A 21,460-nucleotide genomic window follows, 5' to 3' on the forward strand; every position below is an offset into this window, starting at 1 on the left:
AACTTTTAAAAAAAAAATGAGAGTCTCCAGACCTCTTCAAGTATTTGACTATCCTCTTGGATATATGTAGTTTCCTGTTCCACACGCACCAAAATATTACAGGGAGAAATCTCATGGGGGTGATCTCAAAATGTTGATAAAAGGTTTCAAATTCAGAATCTCATTGATATTATAAGGCCCCAAGTTTACTGTAATATTTGAAATTATATAGAAAATTAGTTAGAGGCACATGCATATACTAGATTTTAAAATGTTATTAAAAGAAGAAGTCATGTGCTTTATTAAATATAGCATATGATTAAACATGTTACAATTGTATTTTAGTATATAATAAATGTGATTTAGTTATTGGCGCTCTTAGGCTAGTACCACACTGGCGCCATTCAATATATTTTTCTTTTGTTTTGTGGTACTCAAAGACATCTTTCACTTCAACAATTCGTTAGATGAGGAAACCTACTGAAGAGTGAAGATTCTTACATCAATATATTTTTATAAATAAAAGCTTTAGTTGGTAGGAATTGAAAATTCGTTATCAAGTATTGTAATAAAATTAGTGAATTTGAGATTTGAAAAAAAAAAACCAAAAAAAACAAAAAACAAAAAAACAATAACGATGTATACTTGGAGCAGAGTGAAACAGAGTCAAACACAAATATATCTGGCTCAAATGGGTGGACCAATGTTGAAGCCAGACATTCGAACATGGTTGACCATCCAAACTGGTACGTCACAAGTACGACCCTTATTGCCCTACTCTCCAAGACTCCAACCGAAACAACGTTAATTAGTTTAGTTGGTTGGTGCGTTGGTGAGCTGAGTCCAGAAAAAGTTACATGATTGTAAAAGGATATTTCTAGAAAAAGTTACATGATTGTAGTATGCTCGACCCTAAAGTCAAAAAATCATATCTTCAATGAAACAGCTGCCTCAAGAGTCAATCGGTATCTTCATGGGGACAGAAATACGTCATTCAATCATATCTCGACTATGAAACGATGAGGGAGAAGAATTGTAAGTTTAAAGATAATGTTATTGTTTGGAATTGACTCCCAAGTGAATATGAAACTGTGCACCTTTGATCTGTACTCGATTAGTTTCACAAGTGCTCCTTTCATTAACTCATCCACTTTGAGGCCGTGTGCTTTATCTACTGAAGAAGACGACCATTTGTGACTTCTATCAAAAATTGAAACATATATAAATAAAATCCTCAGTACTTTTGCTATCTCTAACCCTTTCGCTCTCTTCTTGGGATCACTTGATTTACGATATAAAGTTAGCGTTGGTGGGCATATATTAGTGACCGGAGTGTTAATCTTGGACTGTATTAATTGTTCAAATAAACCAGATATTACTTTGGGTGGTCACATGCGCACCTGAATTACAAAAAAATGTAATATAAGTTACTAAAAATGAAATGACTGTTTCTTTTTTTTTTTTCCTTGTTATTAATTAAAGTGGGTAATTAGATGATAATAATTCTATTTTGTATATATAGGGAAGAGAAAACTTGAAAACAGTCGTCAAAGAATTAGTGAACAACACTAGTTCTTGGGTTCAGCTTACCTCTAGTAAAATTATAATAAGATATTTCCTTTTATTTTGAACAAAAGTTGTTGTATCAATCGCCGATCAACTTACAATGGAGATTAAAACCTAATATCACCTCATTAAATTTCAAGCAAAATCTAATGAAAAATAATCTTTAAATCCAATGCAAAACTAATAATGTTAAGCAGGGGTGGCGTTACCTCAAGGCCAGGGGGTTCAAATGAAACCCCCTTACTTGGCCAAAAAAAAATTTTAAAATAATTTTTTGTTTGAGCCACTAAAATAAAAATTTGAATCCTCAAACCCTAACTTTTGTTTAAAAATAATTAAAATAAGTTTAAATATGATCATCTTAATACTACTTTCACAATATTTTTACAATAATTTAACAATAAAGGTTAAGTGGCAAGTTATAACTGGTTTTTATCTGAACCCACAATTGACATTACTTTTTTACCTACCTCTACCAACTTGCCACATAAATTTTGTTGCGAAATTATTGTATCAACAGCACTACCCTTAAAATATTTAATTTTGACAGCAAAATGAAGTTGTTTTTCCTTCTACTTTTCTTCTTCATCAACAAAAAAAATACATCATCATCACAACCAACAGATCTATATCTATATTTTTTATTTTTTCCTCTTTCTCTCTATCTTTCTTTCTCCCTTCTATGTTTTTTAAGTTTTTCTCTTTATTTGATCAAGTGGTTTGATAAATGTTCTATGGGGAGTAAAAAGACCCAGGTGGGCATATGGGCCTTTAGGCTGTAGCAAGGAGGGCCGACCTGCTCTTAAGCTAAGAATCTGTTAGTACTGCAAATCGGTCCATACGCCGAGGGCCCAAGGATACAGCCGAGGGCGAGCTTCTCCTCGGATAGGTCCAAGAGAACTCAAAGTTTCATCATGAAGGTCAAGGCACAACTCTGGAAAGACTAATGGTTAAAGGGGAAAACTCTGAACCTTCGAGGTACACCGATGTTAGAAAAATACCAAAAGCAAAGGCTGCCACCTCCACATTAAAGACTCTGCACCTACCTCTCTGGCCGCATTAATGGGGAAGTGACCCCTGAACAGTAGAACTGAAACTTCTGGTCACTATTCAAAGGCACTAAGAAAGGAAATATCTAGGAGGGAGTGGGTTGGAGCAACACGTGGATAAAGTATCAGGAAAAGAAGTATTTAAGGGGGATGAACGCCAAAGAAAAGGGGGGCTGGAACTAAGAAAGAAATTAAGAATTGTATCCTTTAAGAAAGAAAGAGAAATAATACAGAAGTAGTCCTCGGCTCACGTCCGAGGAGGTCTATTTGCAATTATCATTTATTATTTACAAGTGTTTGTAACTCTTAGCCTGTTATCAAGTTCTCATTACCTCTAACCTAGATTTCGAGCCCACACTCTACAAATTTTATTGTTTAAGGCTCATTGGGCCTGAGCCCGTAATTGTCTTTGGGTCCAGGTGCAATTGTGCACTTACAATTGGCCCCGTCTGTGGGGAGTCTAGTCTAGAAGGAGTGGAGATACTATGGCAGGCCTGGGTTCTCACCATGCAGAGTCACAGGGATCACAACCGGAGGATCTTTTCGAGCATCTTGAGCATCGAAGGGATCGTGAGGGAAGTGTCCATACAGAATACCCCGGGGCTAGCCATACTCATGGTGGGGGTAGCACCACCATTGAGGATGGTGCTAAAGCCATGCAGAAGGAGATTAATCGTTTGAAGAGAAAGCTACGCCGCGCCAGACGTAGGTCTTCACCGTCCTCATCTAATCCTTCCTCAAAGGAGGTCCGGGGAGGTAGCTACAGCTCAAGGTCATGCTCACCCCCTAGTGCAATGTCCTCTGGTGAGGAGGACGACCAGCCAGGTCGCAGATGCAAGAAGCTTCCTTCTAGGGGCTTAGGGAACGATGCTATGAGTCGGGCATTGCGCCAACTCTCCAAATCTCCGTTTTCACGGAGGATTGAGAAAGGGAGGCTTCCCAGGAGGTTTACCCAACCCACCTTTACCATCTACAATGGCCGGACTGATCCAGTGGAGCACGTGAGTCACTTTAACCAGAGGATGGCAGTGCACTCTCACAACGAGACCCTGATGTGTAAAGTTTTCCCCTCTAGCTTGGGACCTGTTGCTATGAGGTGGTTCAACGGCCTTAAATCGGGGTCTATAGGTTCGTTTGGGGAGCTCACTAGAGCATTCGCTTCGCGGTTCATTACTTGTAGCAAGGTACCTCGGCCATTGGACTCGCTGCTATCTATGACCATGAGGGAAGGGGAGACGTTGAAAGCATACTCCGACCGTTACTGGGAGATGTTTAATGAAATAGATGGTGACTTTGATGAGGTGGTGCTCAATACCTTTAAGGTAGGTCTTCCTACTGATCACGACTTAAGAAAGTCTTTGACTAAAAAGCCCGTCCGCAGCGTACGTCGCCTCATGGATCGTATTGATGAATACAAAAGGGTAGAGGAAGATCAGCAGCAAGGAAAGGGAAAGGAGAAGGTTATCCCGCAAGAGAGAAGGGATTTCAGGTCGGACAGATACCACAATAACAAGCCGAGGAGAGATTATATTGGTCAATCCGGTTCGGTAGCACCTCAGGCCGTGAATACTGTGTTCCGAGAACCAGTGCACCAGCTATTGGAGAAGGTTCGTAAGGAGCCCTTCTTCAGGTGGCCTAGCAAGATGGCAGGAGACCCCACAAAGAGGAATCAGAACCTCTTTTGCCAGTACCATCAGGATGTGGGTCACACTACCGAGAATTGTCGGACCCTTTGGAACCACTTGGAGCAGCTTGTCAGTGAAGGAAAACTGAAATAGCACTTGTGTCAACCTAGCAGGCAGGGCAGTCAATCCGGCTCAAACAATCAGAGGAATAATTCATCTCGGCCGGCATTAGGAACAATTAATGTTATTTTTGCTGCACCTGGCAGGACCGGCTCGAGTCCCACCAGGGTGATGGCAGTTTCACATCCTCAGGCCGAGGAGTCAGGCTGCAAGCCGAAGAGGGTGAAGCTGAATTTTCCCGTCTTGGGATTTTCCGAGGAGGATAAGGTGGGGACTATCCAACCCCATGACGATGCTCTTGTAGTTACTCTTAGGATAGGGAATTATGATGTGAGGAGGGTGATGATAGATCAGGGCAGTGGTGCAGATATCATGTACCCTGATTTATTTAAGGGGCTAAGGTTGAAGCTGGAAGATCTTACTCCTTATGACTCGCCACTCATAAGCTTCGAAGGAAGGGCCGTTGTGCCGAAGGGATAGATTCGTTTGCCCGTTCAATCTGGTTCAAAAATGGTTGAGGTGGATTTCATTGTGGTCGACGCGTACTCCCCATATACAGCCATCCTAGCCAGGCCATGGCTGCACGCTCTAGGAGCTGTCTCCTCTACCTTGAATGTTAAGGTTAAGTTCCCCTCTGGGGAATATGTTGAAGAGGTCCTCGGCAGCCAATCAGTGGCCAGGCAATGCATATCGGCTGCAGTGCTGCACCAGATGGAAGCCGAGTCTTCGGCTTTGATCACCAAAGACTTATAGCAGTTAACAGCTCCTGATGCACCTGGAATGGTGACAGGAGAGGAGGCTCATTTGTGAGGAGTTAGAGAAGTTTTTGATAGCCGATGATCCAGAGAGGTTCTTCCAAGTCGGCATATGCTTGCCTCACCAAGAGAAGATGGAGTTGTTGGAATTTCTAAAAGACAATATCGATGTTTTTGCGCGGGATACTTATGAGGCTCCAGGTGTAGATCCGAGCTTCATTTGTCATCGTTTAAACGTCAACCCTGCCATTGTTCAGAGAAGGCAGCCACCTCGGCGTTCTTCCAAAGAACATTCCAAGGCTGTGAAGGAAGAGGTGCTCAAACTCAAGAGGGCCGGGCTATTAAAGAAGTTTTCTACCCCGAGTGGTTAGCGCATACGGTTGTGGTTAACAAGAAGAATGGAACGTGGAGAGTATGTGTGGACTTTACGGATTTGAACAAGGCCTGCCCCAAGGATTCATTCCCAATGCCGCGTATTGACCAGCTTGTGGACGCCACTGTCGGGCATCCTCGTATGAGTTTTTTGGATGCCTTCCAGGGTTACCATCAGATTCCATTAGCATTGGAGGATCAAGAGAAGACTGCTTTCATTACTCCAACAGGGAACTACCACTATAAGGTCATGCCATTTGGGTTGAAGAATGCTGGGGCTACCTACCAAAGAATGATGACCAGAATGTTTGAACAGCAACTAGGGGAGACCATTGAGGTATATGTAGATGATATGGTGGTGAAGAGTAAAACAATACCTTCACACGTGAAAGATCTGGCCGACACCTTTCAGGTGCTAAGAAAATACAAGCTGCGCCTTAACGCCTCAAAGTGCTCTTTTGGCGTGGGGTCCGGAAAGTTCTTGGGATACATGATTACTCACAGAGGCATAGAGGTGAACTTAGCGCAGGTCAAGGCTATTTAGGATTTGCATCCGCCTCAAAACCCAAAAGAGATCCAGAGATTGACCGGAATGATTGCTGCATTGAATAGGTTTATCTCTCGGTCAGCTGACCAATGCCGTCCTTTCTTCCAATTATTGAATAAGTGGAAAGGGTTTCAATGGACCGAGGACTGCGTGTTAGCTTTCCAACAGCTTAAGCAATATCTTTCTCGGCCGCCCATTTTGTCTCACCCCGAGGCGGACGAAGTCTTGTTTACTTATCTGGCAGTGGCCGTCCACGCGGTCAGCCTGGTCCTTATAAGGAATGAAAGCGGGGTGCAAAGACCGGTCTACTACGTTAGTAAGTCTTTGAATGAGGCCGAGGTGCGCTATCTGCTCTTGGAGAAAGCGCTTCTGGCCATAGTTCACGCCACGCGCAAGCTTCCTCATTATTTCCAGTCTCACACTGTGGTGGTTCTGACCCAATTGCCTCTTAAGGCGGTGTTACGCAGTGCCGATTACTCTGGAAGGGTGGCAAAATGGGGAACCATTTTGGGAGCCTTTGATGTTAAATACAAGCCTCGCACCTCGGTGAAGGGCCAGGTCCTCGCTGACTTTATGGCAGATTTTACCGAACCATTGCTAGAAGAAACCCTGAAAGAGGCCCACATGGATGAAAAATCAGTTGGTATGATCACAGCTGCAGTACCTCCGACTTGGAAAGTGTATGTGGATGGGGCAGCTAATCAAAGAGGGTCTGGTGTTGGACTTGTCCTGATGTCCCCTGAGTGAGTTGTCTTCGAAAAATATTTGAGATTGGCGTTCTCGGCTACTAATAATGAGGCCGAGTATGAAGCAGTCTTGGTGGGCATGAAGATGGTACACAGAATGGGTGGAAAGGAAATCCATGTGTTCTCGGACTCTCAGTTGGTGGTTGGACAAGTCACGGGGACCATGGAGGCTAGGGACCCAAGAATGCAGGAATATTTGACCCAGGTCAAGCGCCAGCAAACTGAGTTTGACTCCTTCGTTTTAGCTCACATTTCTAGGAGTGGAAACACCCATGCAGATTCTTTGGCTACGTTAGCAACGTCTTCGGCTCAGGGCTTGCCCAGGATTATCCTCGTGGAGGATTTACTAGAGCCAACTCTTACTGCTGTCAACGCAGTTCGCATTCATCTGATAAGGCCTGGACCTAGTTGGATTGACCCGGTTATATCTTTCCTTAAGAGTGACATCCTTCCTGAGGACAAATCTGAAGCAGATAAGATACGTTGAAAGGCGCCACGTTTCTGGTTGTCCGAGGACCAAAAACTGTATAAACGGTCCTTCTCTGGACCATACTTGTTGTGTGTGCATCCTGAATCAACGGAGGCACTTTTGGAAGAACTGCATGAAGGGATTTGTGGAAGCCACACCGGGGGAAGGTCCTTAGCCCACAGAGCTCTGACTCAAGGTTATTGGTGGCCCAATATGCAGAGGGAGGCTCAGGATTATGCTCGAAAGTGTGATCAATGCCAAAGGTTCGCCCCTAATATTCATCAACCTGGAGGGGCTCTCAACCCTCTCTCCAGACCTTGGCCTTTTGCACAATGGGGGTTGGACATAGTGGGGCCATTTCCGAGGGCTGCAGGAAATAAAAGATGGCTTCTCGTGGGGACAGACTATTTCACTAAATGGGTTGAGGCCGAGCCCTTAGCAAATATCAGAGATGTTGATTCCAAGAAGTTTGTCTGGAAAAATATCGTCACTAGATTCGGTATACCACACACTTATCTCAGACAATGGTGTTCAATTCGACAGCAAGGCTTTTAGGAAATATTGTGGTGACATGGGTATCATAAATAGATACTCCACCCCAGCTTATCCTCAGGGAAATGGGCAAGCTGAGGCTGTTAACAAGGTCATAGTTAGTGGGCTCAAGAAAAGATTGGACGATGCGAAAGGCAGATGAGTAGAAGAACTCCCACATGTTCTGTGGACGTATCGGACTACACCGCGCAGGTCCACGGGAGAAACACCCTTCTCTATGACTTATGGAGCCGAGGCGGTTATACCTCTGGAATCTGGTTTTCCCACCCTGAAGACGAGTTCTTTTAGCCCAGAGAATAACAATGGACTCCTGGAGAAAGGTCTTGATTTACTTGAGGAACGACGCGAGGCAGCTATGGTCCAAATGGCTTATTATCAACAGAAGCTAAAACGGGGATATGATGCCCACGTGAAGCTAAGGCCGCTTGCACCTGGTGATCTTGTACTAAGAAAAGTTGTAGGCACTTCTAAAAACCCAGCTTGGGGTAAGCTAGGACCAAATTGGGAAAGCCCCTATCGCATTGTTTCAGTAGCAGGCATAGGGTCGTATCGGCTAGCTGACCTGGATGAAAGAATTGTACCACGCCCATGGAATGTAAATAACCTCAGAAGGTATTATTATTAATAAAACGTGCTTTTGTTAGTTAACGTTTCAAAGTTGTAAACACCTCTGGGATTTGAAGTTACTATTCTTAAGAGTCAAACAGAAACTTGGTTAAGTGTAGTCCTCGGACCACAAACCTTGTGGAAATTGATATCTTATCATTTGTTAAACAGAACCTTAGTTATGCCGGGTCCTCGGACCTCCTACTTTGGGAAAATTAACATTTGAAGTTACTATTCTTAAGAGTCAAACAGAAACTTGGTTAAGTGTAGTCCTCAGACCACAAACCTTGTGGAAATTGATATCTTATAATTTGTTAAACAGAACTTTAGTTATGCCGGGTCCTCGGATCTCCTACTTTGGGAAAATTAACATTTGAAGTTACTATTCTTAAGAGTCAAACAGAAACTTGGTTAAGTGTAGTCCTCGGACCACAAACCTTGTGGAAATTGATATCTTATCATTTGTTAAACAGAACCTTAGTTATCTTGTCACTGTTCTTATTCCTATTACACGTTTTGTGGAAATCAGTATCTTACCATTCATTAATTCGGATTTTAAGTTCTATGTCTTTAGGTGTTAAGCAAATTTTTGTAAAGAATGGTCCTCGGACCTTACATCCTACTAAAAGCAATACCACAGATTACAAGGCAGTGTTTAACTAAGGCATTGTTTAACTAAGGCATTGTTTGATATCCAAACTAAGTTACTCTCTGTCAGGTTCTTAAGTACTCTGCTTTGCCAAGCAAATATGCGCATGGCTGTGTGGAGGTTATAATTGTGCAATCCCTGGAGTTAGATTTGTTTATTCTGACCTACCTTTAACTATGTATTCATGAGAACTTTTATGACAAGTCCAAAAATAATAAAGTAAAACAAATACAACATGAAAGAAAGTTGTACAAAAATTGTCTTTCATTAATAATTCTGGCATACATTACATGCTAAGTTCGATTACAAAGAAAGAGAAGTCTGGAGGTCCCTAAACTCTTGGAGGGGTTTGTTTGAGAAGTGTTGGTTGCCTCGGTGTTTCTTAGCTCCAACTCAAAGGAAGACAACTTGCTTCCCTTTGTCCTGCTGCATTTGTTGGAGGGACATTGGGCTCCACGATGCTCAAGCCTTTCTCGGCATCCCCACCCCCTTCCATCTCTTTGCTTGGAACCCGAAGGTTCTGTAGGATGCGGAACAAGCTTTGGGGGCCATAGGAGGAAGAGCAGGGGAGAGTTGCCTCGGGCGGGTGAGCGACGGCGGGGAGTCTCTTCATCTCTGGCCATGTCTAGGGGAAGTCAAACGTTCTCGGACTTCCTCGGCTCGAGGCTAAAGGAACCCCTGCTACATTTAGAGCTTCCCCCGGACTTGGCGACGGTACTCCCGGCACAAGGCCGCGAAAGCCTCGTCACCATTTGCTCCTCTGTTGCAGCTACCCCTTCCTCATAACTCGCCTGCTTGGCGGCCTCCAGAGAGCGTTTGAATGCGCCGGCTTCCTCCTTCGTTCGCGCAAGCTCCTTCTCCAAATCCGAGCGCTCCCTTTAGGCTTGGGCCAGCTCGTCATCTTTTTCACGGAGAAGCTTACGCTGCCCTTCTATTTGAGTCTTCATAGTCTTCAGGCTGGCTTCGGCACCGTCTCTTTCTCTTTTCAGATCAGCCACCTGAGGGACGAGTTTCTCATTTTCTACGACGGCTTGGCCTAGGGACTTCTCAGTCTCCATTCGAATGTCAAGCTCCAGTCTGGCCTTCTTCCGAGAGTCCTCTACAAACTTCTCGGCTACAAAGACTTCTTGAACGGCCTACACAAAGTGTTAGAGAATTATATATAGCAAGACACTCATTAATAATCCAGTATTATGGAGGTGGGAATATTCATAAAAAATTAAACTTACCAGGGCTAATTCCCTTTTTAAAGACAAGAATAGTTGAGGTTGGCTCATTCTCTCCAAGGTTTCCATGTCCTTGGGTAGCAGAAGAGGGCGCTCCAACGCATCAGCCAGGTGATGGGCGTGGCCTTGTTGGATTGCCCTGATACTAGACTGGCAGGAAATTGGTACACCGTCCAGTCTTAGGTCAGGAGACCAGGTGGCCGGTGCTCCCCACTCTCGACTGAACGAGCCCTACCTTTGCCCTTGTCTAGCTTCTGCTGCTGAGTTAGTTGCGGCTGTTGTCTTGGCCTTTTTTGTTTTTCGCCAGTAGTCTCCTCGGCCTCCCCCTTTCTTTTCTTTTTCGGCTCCTCAGCTGGAAGCTTGGGTTCGGCTGGAGGAGGGGGAGGTGGCAAGGATGGAAGAGCTTGGGACCCTCCTGTCTTCTTCTGGGAGACTTTTTCGCCTCTCTTGGTCAGAAGGCCGTGAAGTCTGTCCATGTCCTCCTCGGAGTTGTCTAGGGGGTGGGCAACAACGAACCCTGCAATTTCGGAGGCCTTGGTGGGCTCTTCTTCCTCATCAGAAAGTACGACGAATTGGTTTCCTCGGGGTCTTTCAATGTCCTCGAGCTGAAAGTTATCTATTTCGTCGTCTAGTGTGTGTGAAGAGGAAACCTGCTCCTCCGGGACAGCAGTTGTTTGGGAGTGTGTTGAGAGGGGGATTGCCGCGATAGGACGGTTGTACAAAATGGTGTTGGGGTCGTCGGGAAGGTCGTGGTCAGCTAAGAAGTGCAGCCTGGCTACGTGAATCCTTCTTCGCCTCCGGTCGCCCGCAATGATTGCGTTCTCGATCCCCAGAATCAAATGAGCCGCCCTAAGTTGTAAGTCTTCGATGATGAACACTTCGAAACGTAGCACTCGACTCAAATCTGCAATGTTGCAGTGGCTTAAGCGGGGGTGCACGTTTTGCTTATCTACAAAGAAAGACATCCAAATAAGCAAACATGGTCAGATTCGTAGAACATGTAATAAATCAAACTTAGACGCTCAAGTAAATGCAAATGTACATTCCTAAATGATTGAGGGAATTATAGGGTAGGAAGTTAAATCCTAAGGTGTCGCACCTGGATCTCCCCACTCAACTGGGCAGTGGAGGCCGTCGTGCCAGTTGCTTGAGACGATGAGGTAGTCATCCTTCATGCCTTTATTAGACTTGGGTAAACAGGAGATTAACCTAACTACACTAGAACCGGATTTGATGTAATAACCTATATTTTTAAGTTTATGGCACTCGTACATGAAAACAACGTCGTGCCAGGTAAGGTTGAGACCCATCTGCTCGTTTAGAGCGTCGACGCTACCCAAAACTCTAAAAACGTTGGGAGCGCATTGATCGGGACACAACCGGTGGTTGCGGAGGTACTCCCTGGTTACGGGTTTCATTGGGAGGGTCATTCCACCTTCTACGAAGGCGACCATTGGGATAATGACCTCTCCGGTTTTCCTAGAACCGGCCACGGCTTCTGCCGGGCAGTATCTTAAACCTACGTCGCTGGGAATGCGATACTTGGCCCTAAAGCCTTCCATCCCAGCGGCGGTATCAACTAGACACATAAACTTTCCCATCAGAAAGGAACGAAAGACTAAGTTCTAAGAGGGAAAACGGTTAGAAGGGGAGCCGAGGATAGGATCCGAAGAGAATGGGTTAAAGAAAGAGGAGTAATCACTTACAAATTCGAAGTTGTGCGAATTTCCACGGCTTTGTGCAGACAAAAGGTGATTACTGATGTTTGATGGGATTATCCTCTGAAGAAATAAATGAAGGCGCAGGTTCCCGAAGCGTCACGACGTGCGGGAAGCGGCATCGAAATTACATTTGTCCCGCCCAAAATTTCATGGAGTAACAAGGGCCGTTGGATGTTCATCTCACCGTTGAACGTGGGGGACAAGGCGTAACTTACGGTAATAAATGCGCGCGTTTTTGAAAATAAAACCGCCAAGTGGCATCCTCTGAAACGCGAAACGGTCTTCACACGCGCGGTTATTTACAAAACGTGTGAGGAAAGTTCTCGTTGGATCAAAACCCTATTTTTCTCCTCGGATGGTGAAAAATAGAGTTTTGAGTGGCTATTATGGGGAGTAAAAAGACCCAGGTGGGCATATGGGCCTTTGGGCTATAGCAAGGAGGGCCGACCTGCTCTTAAGCTAAGAATCTGTTAGTACTGCAAATCGGTCCATACGCCAAGGGCCCGAGGATACAGCCGAGGGCGAGCTTCTCCTCGGACAGGTCCAAGAGAACTCAAAGCTTCATCATGAAGGTCAAGGCACAACTCTGGAAAGACTAATGGTTAAAGGGGGAAACCCTGAACCTTCAAGGTACACCGGTGTTAGAAAAATACCAAAAGCAAAGGCTGCCACCTCCACATTAAAGACTCTGCACCTACCTCTCTGGCCGCATTAATGGGGAAGTGACCCCTGAACAGTAGAACTGAAACTTCTGGTCACTATTCAAAGGCACTAAGAAAGGAAATATCTAGGAGGGAGTGGGTTGGAGCAACACGTGGATAAAGCATCAGGAAAAGAAGTATTTAAGGGGGATGAACGCCAAAGAAAAGGGGGGCTGAAACTAAGAAAGAAATTAAGAATTGTATCCTTTAAGAAAGAAAGAGAAATAATACAGAAGTAGTCCTCGGCTCACGTCCGAGGAGGTCTATTTGCAATTATCATTTATTATTTACAAGTGTTTGTAACTCTTAGCCTGTTATCAAGTTCTCATTACCTCTAACCTAGATTTCGAGCCCACACTCTACAAATTTTATTGTTTAAGGCTCATTGGGCCTAAGCCCGTAATTGTCTTTGGGTCCAGGTGCAATTGTGCACTTTCATGTTCTATAGATTTCTAAGTCTAAGAAGTTTTTTAATACTTGCTCCAATTCCAAGAGACTGACCATGTGTATGGTTAATTAAGAAGTCATACACTTCAAAAGTATAAACTTATATAAGTTACAATTTTTTTCTTAGTTTCACATTTAATGCTGGTCCAACTCCTAGGTGTGTTATTATTCTTCTTTATCATATATTTTTATTTAATTGATATTACATATAAATATAATAAGTATTATTAATTTGACAAAAATGTATAATTAGTTATTTAATTATATTTGTTTATGCATTCAATGGTTGTTGTCTTACCAATTTTTAAACTATTTATAAAAATTTTAAACTATTGTACAATATAGTTGTATTGTATACTAAATTATATTTAGAATACTATTTTAGATTATTGTACTATGTATATAATATGAAAGTTGTATATATAGAAAACAATTCTTAGATCCATCACTACTGACCCTCGAAGGAAAAATTTTTGGAGCTGCCATAGATGTTAAGGCTTTTCTTTTTTCTTTTTTCTTTTTTAACATCACTAATGCTTAAATCTTAAACAAGTGCAAAATAAAATGACTAATGAGAAAAATATTTCTTACCAGCCAAATTCGATTTGAAACCATTTGGTATAATCTTTAGAAAAAAGAAAGAAAAAAGAGTGAAGAAGGAGAATAAATCTCTTTTCAAACTATCAAAGTATGGGAAGATATTCATTAAAAAAAAAGTATCAGAGAAGGACATCTCTAATCATGTATTCTTTACTTTTGATTTCTTATTCAATCCTATGTTAATTTATGAAATGTCAAAATAATTAACAGATTAAATTTAAGTCTTCCTTTATGAGTATGATTAAGTTAATAAATTTATGTAGGTTAAATATTAAAAAATCTATGGGGTTTTCTTTCATTGTTAATATCCAAATACCGTATAAAGACTACAAAAGTTCCATCATTCATTTATTTATTTTAATTTTTCAATGGTAAATCATGCTTGTTGTCCATTTTGTTTTATATTTAATAGTTACATGGAAGAGGAAATGAACAAGAGGCGGCATTGAATTTGATCTGAACAAGAGGCATATAACTTCTATAATGAATGTGGAAGAAATTATAGATTTAGTAATTGTAGAGAATGGTGTAATAAAAGATCGAAGAAGAAGAAAATGGTGCGGTGACTTCAAGAAAATTTATTTGTTGTAAAGAGGTATATAAAGCCTTATGGGAGAAAGATCGTGAAAATCAGAGAAGTTCAAGAACAAAGTTCATTTGGAACTTTTGAAAATTCAGTAAATTTTTATCATAAGAAAAGAAATGGACAGAATTTTCATGAAACTTATGTGAATTTTCTAATACTTAATATTTGGCTAATATCTGTAGTGTGTCAAGTAGGAAGGATAAATCCTCATATTCCTTTTTCTTGTTCTAGGAATCCTAACAATCTCAAAAGAGATGATATCAGTTCAATGCTTACAGAGTCTACGACCGGTAGAATTGAAGCATTTTCTACCTATCTTCGAATGGATGCATCGAATTCTTAATTTTGAATGATTGTCAATGGCCAAATTTTTTAATCGTTGAAACTCACAATTTATGCTATTTTGTTGGAGTTCAAAGTTTGTAATGATCACAGTTCTTTTAATCTTTAATGCTACTTTGTAGCTAACAGTTTTTGCAAAAGAGAAGAACAATATCTATGTGAAATTTTTCGTTGCTCTTGCATGTTGCTGTGTTCGCTGCTTTCCTTGGTATTTCTGATTTCGTATTTGTCTGTTATTACAAATTTACAACGCTAAAGTATCAAACATGCGTAGTTGACCATCCAAACTGGTACATCACAAGTAGTCAAGTACGGACCCTTATTGCCCTACAGTCCTCGTACTCTGCAATACGCGTAAAGACGGTAAAGATGTATTACTAGAAATAGTTGTGAATGTAGTGTGAAATATTCGAAAATGCAAAAGATAAACGAGCATCATCGATCTCGACCCCGAAAGTAAAAAAAAATCAACTGGCATCTTCATTGAAACAGATCGAGATGCCTCAAGAGCCAATCGGTGTCTTCATGGGGACAGAAATACCTCATTCAATCACATCTCTACTATTGAAACAATGAAGAGAGGGGGCAATTGTGAGTTTAAGATAATGTTAATCTTGGACGGTATCAATTGTTCAAATAAACCAACTATTACATCAGAGACTTTTTAACAATTGAACTAATAGGATCATCAAACTAAAACATTAATAAATTTTTTGTGTAAACAAGAATTGAACCTCAAATCTTTTATTCAATTATCATATATTTTATCAATAGAACTAACTGGAACCCATTTATATACTTTAATTAATCATGTTCCAATAAATATTTTCTAAAATATTAGGTTTGAGGAGCATCTTCAGTTTTCTAAAATATTTTACACCTCCAGTTGATATTTTACATCCAAAACTTCAAAAATATTGCTCCATTCGGGTATGGGTTCTTAAAAAATTTTAGAATTTTTGAACAATTGGTTCTTATATATAGAACCATCTGTTTACTTGGATGTAAAAAAAAATACTATTATTTTAATTGAGAAATGTGAAGAAAGGAAAAATAAATGAAAGAGAAGAGAGAGAAACAAGATTTTTTATATTATTTGATGTTGTAGTTTATATTAGTTTTATGAGTTGCATATAAAAATTGAAATGAGATGTTGAAGGTGTTGTAAAATAAGATGATAAAATAGATAAAGTAAGTTTTGATATTGTAAAATAGAACTTTTTTTTAAATCCTAAATGAGAATGCTCTTGCATATATATAATGTAATCATGACTTGTTCATTTTCTTCAATAAATTTGTAATTTTTTATTTTTCTATTAAAAACAAAAAAATAGTCAAAAATATTATAGGAGTTGGTATTTCATGCATCGCACGAGGAAAATACGGCATTGCTTACAAAAGTAACAAAGGTAGTCTGGGCCCATTTTGCTGTTTTGAATTTTCACACTGGAAGCAGTGACTCAGGGCATGTTGGACACTTGGACAAAGTCAGCCATCTCAGCCGAGTCCTTGTTCCGAGAGAACACACTTCCATATGTCATGTCATCCAGTTGTTATGGGTCCGTTCGTTGAGATTTATGTGGGGCCTAGCTACGTACTCGGTCTAACTCGGTCTCATGCATCCTCTCTTAAATTCTGCCACCCAATTTAGTTTTTTAATTCCGACCCAAGCCTTCTCAAGAAAAAAAAAAAAATCCGACCCTAGTATATTTTGTGAAAGGTCAAGATAATGTAATTAACACCCCCATCATTTTGATAATACTTTTATTTTAAATTGTAGTGAGTTTTATTGTAATTTTTTATTTTACTTTGATCTGTAACAAATTGACACTTCTTTTTTTATAAAGATATGGTACAATTTTATTATATCAGTAAAAACTCATACATATTAATTTAGGGATTTAACATATTTAAGCCCCCAACAAAAAACTATGGATTTAGCCGTACAATAAAGACCACACATTGGAGTTAATTAAAAATATTTTTTTTAATTCAAAAATTAGAATAGAGGTGGGGGATTTAAACACCAGATTTTTTTTTTTTTTTATAGAAATGCTAAAATGTGTCAATTAGTTCAGATACAGAACTTTTGAAAAATAAATATAGTTAATGTAAGCCTCATCGACAACTTCTCTGTATGTTATTTTAATTGTTAAATTCACAAAAAAAATGTATCTTCTACTTTATAATTTTAAGAGATAAATACTTTTTGTTTTTCTTAATATATATATATATATATATTTTTTTTTATATATATATATATTGTGTAGGGGTGAAAGGCCCATATTAGGATATTGGGTCATGGGCTTTGCTCGAAGACATCAGATAACCCAAGGACAGATAAATGTTAATGAAGACAGGTAGGTTGTTAAACCAAAGAAGAAGTCAGGTCACAATAAACAAGTGATGTTGTCTAAGGAGCTACTCCTCCTCGGATAGTAGGTTAGAAGCCTGAATTCTGACTACCCATCAAGCCCTAGGCAATGGGCAACCATGCTTGGGAGGATAAGCTTCAGTGAGGGGTGAGTCACCATAAAGATAAGAAAGATCTGGGCATAAAACTGCTACCACCGCATTGAATGCTCTGCATCTAACCGTCTAGCTGCAATTATTTAGAAGTAATACATAAACAATAGTTTCGAGCATTACAGCTACCCACAGAGACTTCAAGAATGTGCTAATAGGACAAGTATCAAGAAGATTAGTAATCTGATATACACGTGGAAAGCTGGGATGAAAGAAGAGAATAACATATAAAAGGGAAGAACCCCATGACAGAAGGGGGCATTTGATATTGAAAGAGAGTAAATAGTATTGTGTAAGAAAGAACTTGAACATTTATATAAGCCCAAGAAAAACATATATAAGAACAGACATTTCCCTCAGCCGCCCCCTCCCTTCATGTTTCTCTCTCTTTCTCAGCCCGCCACTGTCCACCCCCCACAAGCCTCCCCTCCTCCCTGCGTCGACGACATCTACCTCTCTATCTCATGCATTCATTCTCCACCTTTTTTTATTTTTTGGTTTCGTTTCCATATCTGATGAAGAACAAAAATAACTAGCTTTGAGTCTTGAACATATATTCACATGGATTGTGTTAAATTTCTTGTTTTTGTGTTTTTGTGTTTTACGTTTTTTCATTTATTATTTCATCTTAAAAAAGATTTAGGATTTTTTTTTTTGTGATTTTGAAATGGAAAATGAGAAATCTAAAATTATTGTATATTAGTGTGATATTATTTTTATTTATTATTTCATCTTGAAAAAGATTTAGGGTTTTTGTGTTTGTGTTTTTGAAAGGGAAAATGAGAAATTTTAAATTATTGGATATTTGTGTGATATTATTTGGCGTATTATATATATATATATATATTTTTTTTTTTTTTCATCTTGAAAAAAAATTAGGATTTGTGTGTTTGTGATTGTGATTTTGAAAGGGAAAATGAGAAATCTGAAATTATTGTATATTTTTGTGATATTATTTGGTGTTTTACAGTTTTTTTATTATTTAATCTTGAAAAATATTTGGATTTCTGTGTATTATTTCATCTTGAAAATTTGTATTTTTATATTTGCTGGTTTTAATATGATGAAGTTTATTCTATATTTTAATTCTTTTTTTTTTTGTAGGCTCTTCAATTATGCCAGGTTATGTTGAGGAAGTCTCAAGCAATTTCCAAGTCTATTGCAAGTAGTTGAAGGGAGCATTGGAGGCTGAAAGTGTCTGCTGTAACAGATAGTTAGAGTCAAATTAGTTAGAATTGTAACCAAGCACTAGGTGCGAATTCTTGATGATGTGGATCCTAATGAAGAGGATGAAAGATTAGTTTGAAGTTCTAGCTTTTGTTTCTTGATGTTGGTTTTTTATGATGTTGTATCCTTTTGAACTTGTTTGTTGTAAATTGTAATAGTGCTTGATTTATTTTGTAGCTTGTTTTTAATAATTTTTAATTTTTATGTTTATCATGTGATTGATTGAAAAACAAAGAATTTCGAATTGGGCCCATTACGACCAAGAATCCAATTTTTTTGTTTTATTTTTTTGCTTTTTATGTTTCATTTTGTTTCATTTGGGCTAGGTTTAAAAGATTCATGAAAAACATAAATTATTTTTGATTGAGCCACATATTGGGCCTTAAAATGGCATGGTAGGGTGGGGCCCATGGAGGCTCGACGGGGCAGGTATGGGTTTTTGAAAAAAAAAAAAAAAAACCCCATTCATTAAATGGGGCAGGTTTGGGTTTTTGGGGCAAGCCCGCAGGTCAAGTTCGGGTATTAAGAAACCCAGCCTGAACCCAACCCGTTGTCATTCCTAAGCACATGATGTTATTGATTTTTTCAAAACTCTAACATCAATAAGAAAATAGCAATAATAAACAAGCACAATAATAACAATACAGCCCTAATTACAGTCACAGATTCATAGCATGTCAACAATAATAAACAAATATACTAACAGTAAATAAATAAAAAGTAGCTAACTTTATATATCAAAAGTCAACAAGCACATGACCTATAGAGTATTTAAAATTTTAATCTTTAATAAAGAAACCAACCAGCACAAGCAACCAAGCACATTAGTTATCAATTTTTTCAAAACCCTAACTTTATTTGCATATAAAAATTGAAAAAATAAACGTCCTATGTTGATACCACTAGGCTATTAACTTTAATCTCATAAAAATAGCATTTTTAGTATTAAACAAAACCCAAAATATAGAAAAGAGAGAGGGTTATTGAGATTTTCAAAAGAAATAGGGCCACTGTGAGGCGTGAGAACTGAGAAGCCTATGATCAGGTCGACGTAGGGAGGCTAACATGTGGAGGTGGTGTGTGGAGGCAGTGATAATGGCAGATTCGGCGTAAGAGGGACTGTGGAGTGGAGTGGAGGCTAAATGTGAGATGTGAGAGTGAGAGTGAAATGTGTAGGGTATGTAGGGTAGGGTTCTCTAACCTTTGTTTTTATAGTTTAATTACACATTTATTTAGTATAATTATAGTTAGTTAAACTAATTTGTTTTATTCGTTTTAATTAGGCCTAAAGGTTTTAACTAGTTAATCTATTTTGTTTAAGGGAAATGCTAATGGGTGCCCTTAGGACAATGGTAATAATCCATTTAAATAAAATTTTTATGGGAAAAGAAAAAATAATAATTAATGTTTTGATAGTTTTTTCCATTTTTCATAAAAGTGATGTCAAAACATTCCTAAAATAGATTGTTAACTATTACCCTAAGGGCAACCATTAACATGACATTTAGTTTAATTAGGCCCAAATGTTTTAAAATAAATTGAAAAGGCCAGAGGCCCAAAGCCTAAATATTTATACAATTTATATTATATATAAAATATATTATATTATGATTCAGTTCAGTTTTGGTTGGTTCAGTGCACTCAAACCAACCATTGAAACCGAACTGAAAATTTTAATTTTTAAAAAATAAAAATCGAAATCGAAACCGAACCAAACTAAAACCAAACCGAAATTTTTGCAACAATTCACAAGCTTTTTTTTCTGTTTCTCAATTTTGTACACACCCCTAAATAGCACCACTATTGCAGCCTCATTTTTATTATATTAATTGTTAAAAATAATGATTTAGTAATTAAACACCACTAATACTAATGCTCTTAGTAAATACTTCTAAAAGAGCATATTCCGTATACGCTCAAAAAAGGAAAATGCTAAGACGGATTTAGGATTTGGGCTTTGTGATATCCTAACATTGTTGGTCAAAGGAAAAAAAAAAAGCATGTGGTTTGACTTTTTTTAGACGGTTTGGATGCTTCGATGTTAAAATTATTTGGATTATGATTTCACCGTCGCAAATCCCAATACTAGAATCCACAAGTCTACTTTAATGTACGGACAAAATCTATAAAATAAAAAAGTTTGCTTCTGACTATAAATATATATATATATATATATATATATATATATATATATATATATATATATATATATATATATATATATAAGAATCATTTTAGAAAGTCAACGTATCCCGGCACGAGCAAACTCGATAGTGCAATCATAAGTCAAGATGGATATAAATATTTTTATGTTTTTGGAAAATGATTAACAGAAGCTTAAACGTATTAGTTTATGAATTTTTTTTAAAAAAATTTAGAGAAAATAGAGAAACATATATTTATATTTCTTATAAATGGTTTTCAAATTTTTCATTAATAAATATGTTTAGAACATTCATTAAATATATTTTTTTTTTTGTTAACTAATGTCTTAAAGACAATAGTGAAGGTTCATGCATTAAATATTAAGTTTAGTTCACTTTTAGTATTTTTTTAATAAATATATTCTTTTTGTATTAAATATACAATAATATGTGTCAATTTTTTATTAAAATAAAAAAGAAATTAGTTAAAAAAAGTTTCGAAATAAGTCAAACACTTAAAAGTTTTATTAAATAATATTTTTTTTAATATTGCACAAAGATTGGCTCATATGGGAGGGACCAATGTCGGGGCCAAACAATCTGATTCGCAGCTTTCCTTGATATTTCTGATTTTTGTCTTTGTCCGTTATTACAAATTACAACGCTAAAGTAACAAACATGCATGGTTGACCATCCAAACTGGTACATCACAATTAGTATACTCCTACTCTGCTACCGAAAGTTGCCTAGTTTGGTGAATGCTGAGTCTGGCTACCCAAGTAAGAGCTCGCCGCAAAACGTGTACAGACGGTAAAGAGATATTTCCACAAAAAGTTACGTGAATAAGCAAATGTTAGTGCTTGTTAAGCTTTTACAAAAGTAAGTTTTATTTAATTAAATAAATA

The sequence above is a fragment of the Castanea sativa genome, chromosome 2, assembly GCF_040712315.1.
Source record: "Castanea sativa cultivar Marrone di Chiusa Pesio chromosome 2, ASM4071231v1".
NCBI classification, from domain to species: Eukaryota; Viridiplantae; Streptophyta; class Magnoliopsida; order Fagales; family Fagaceae; genus Castanea; species Castanea sativa.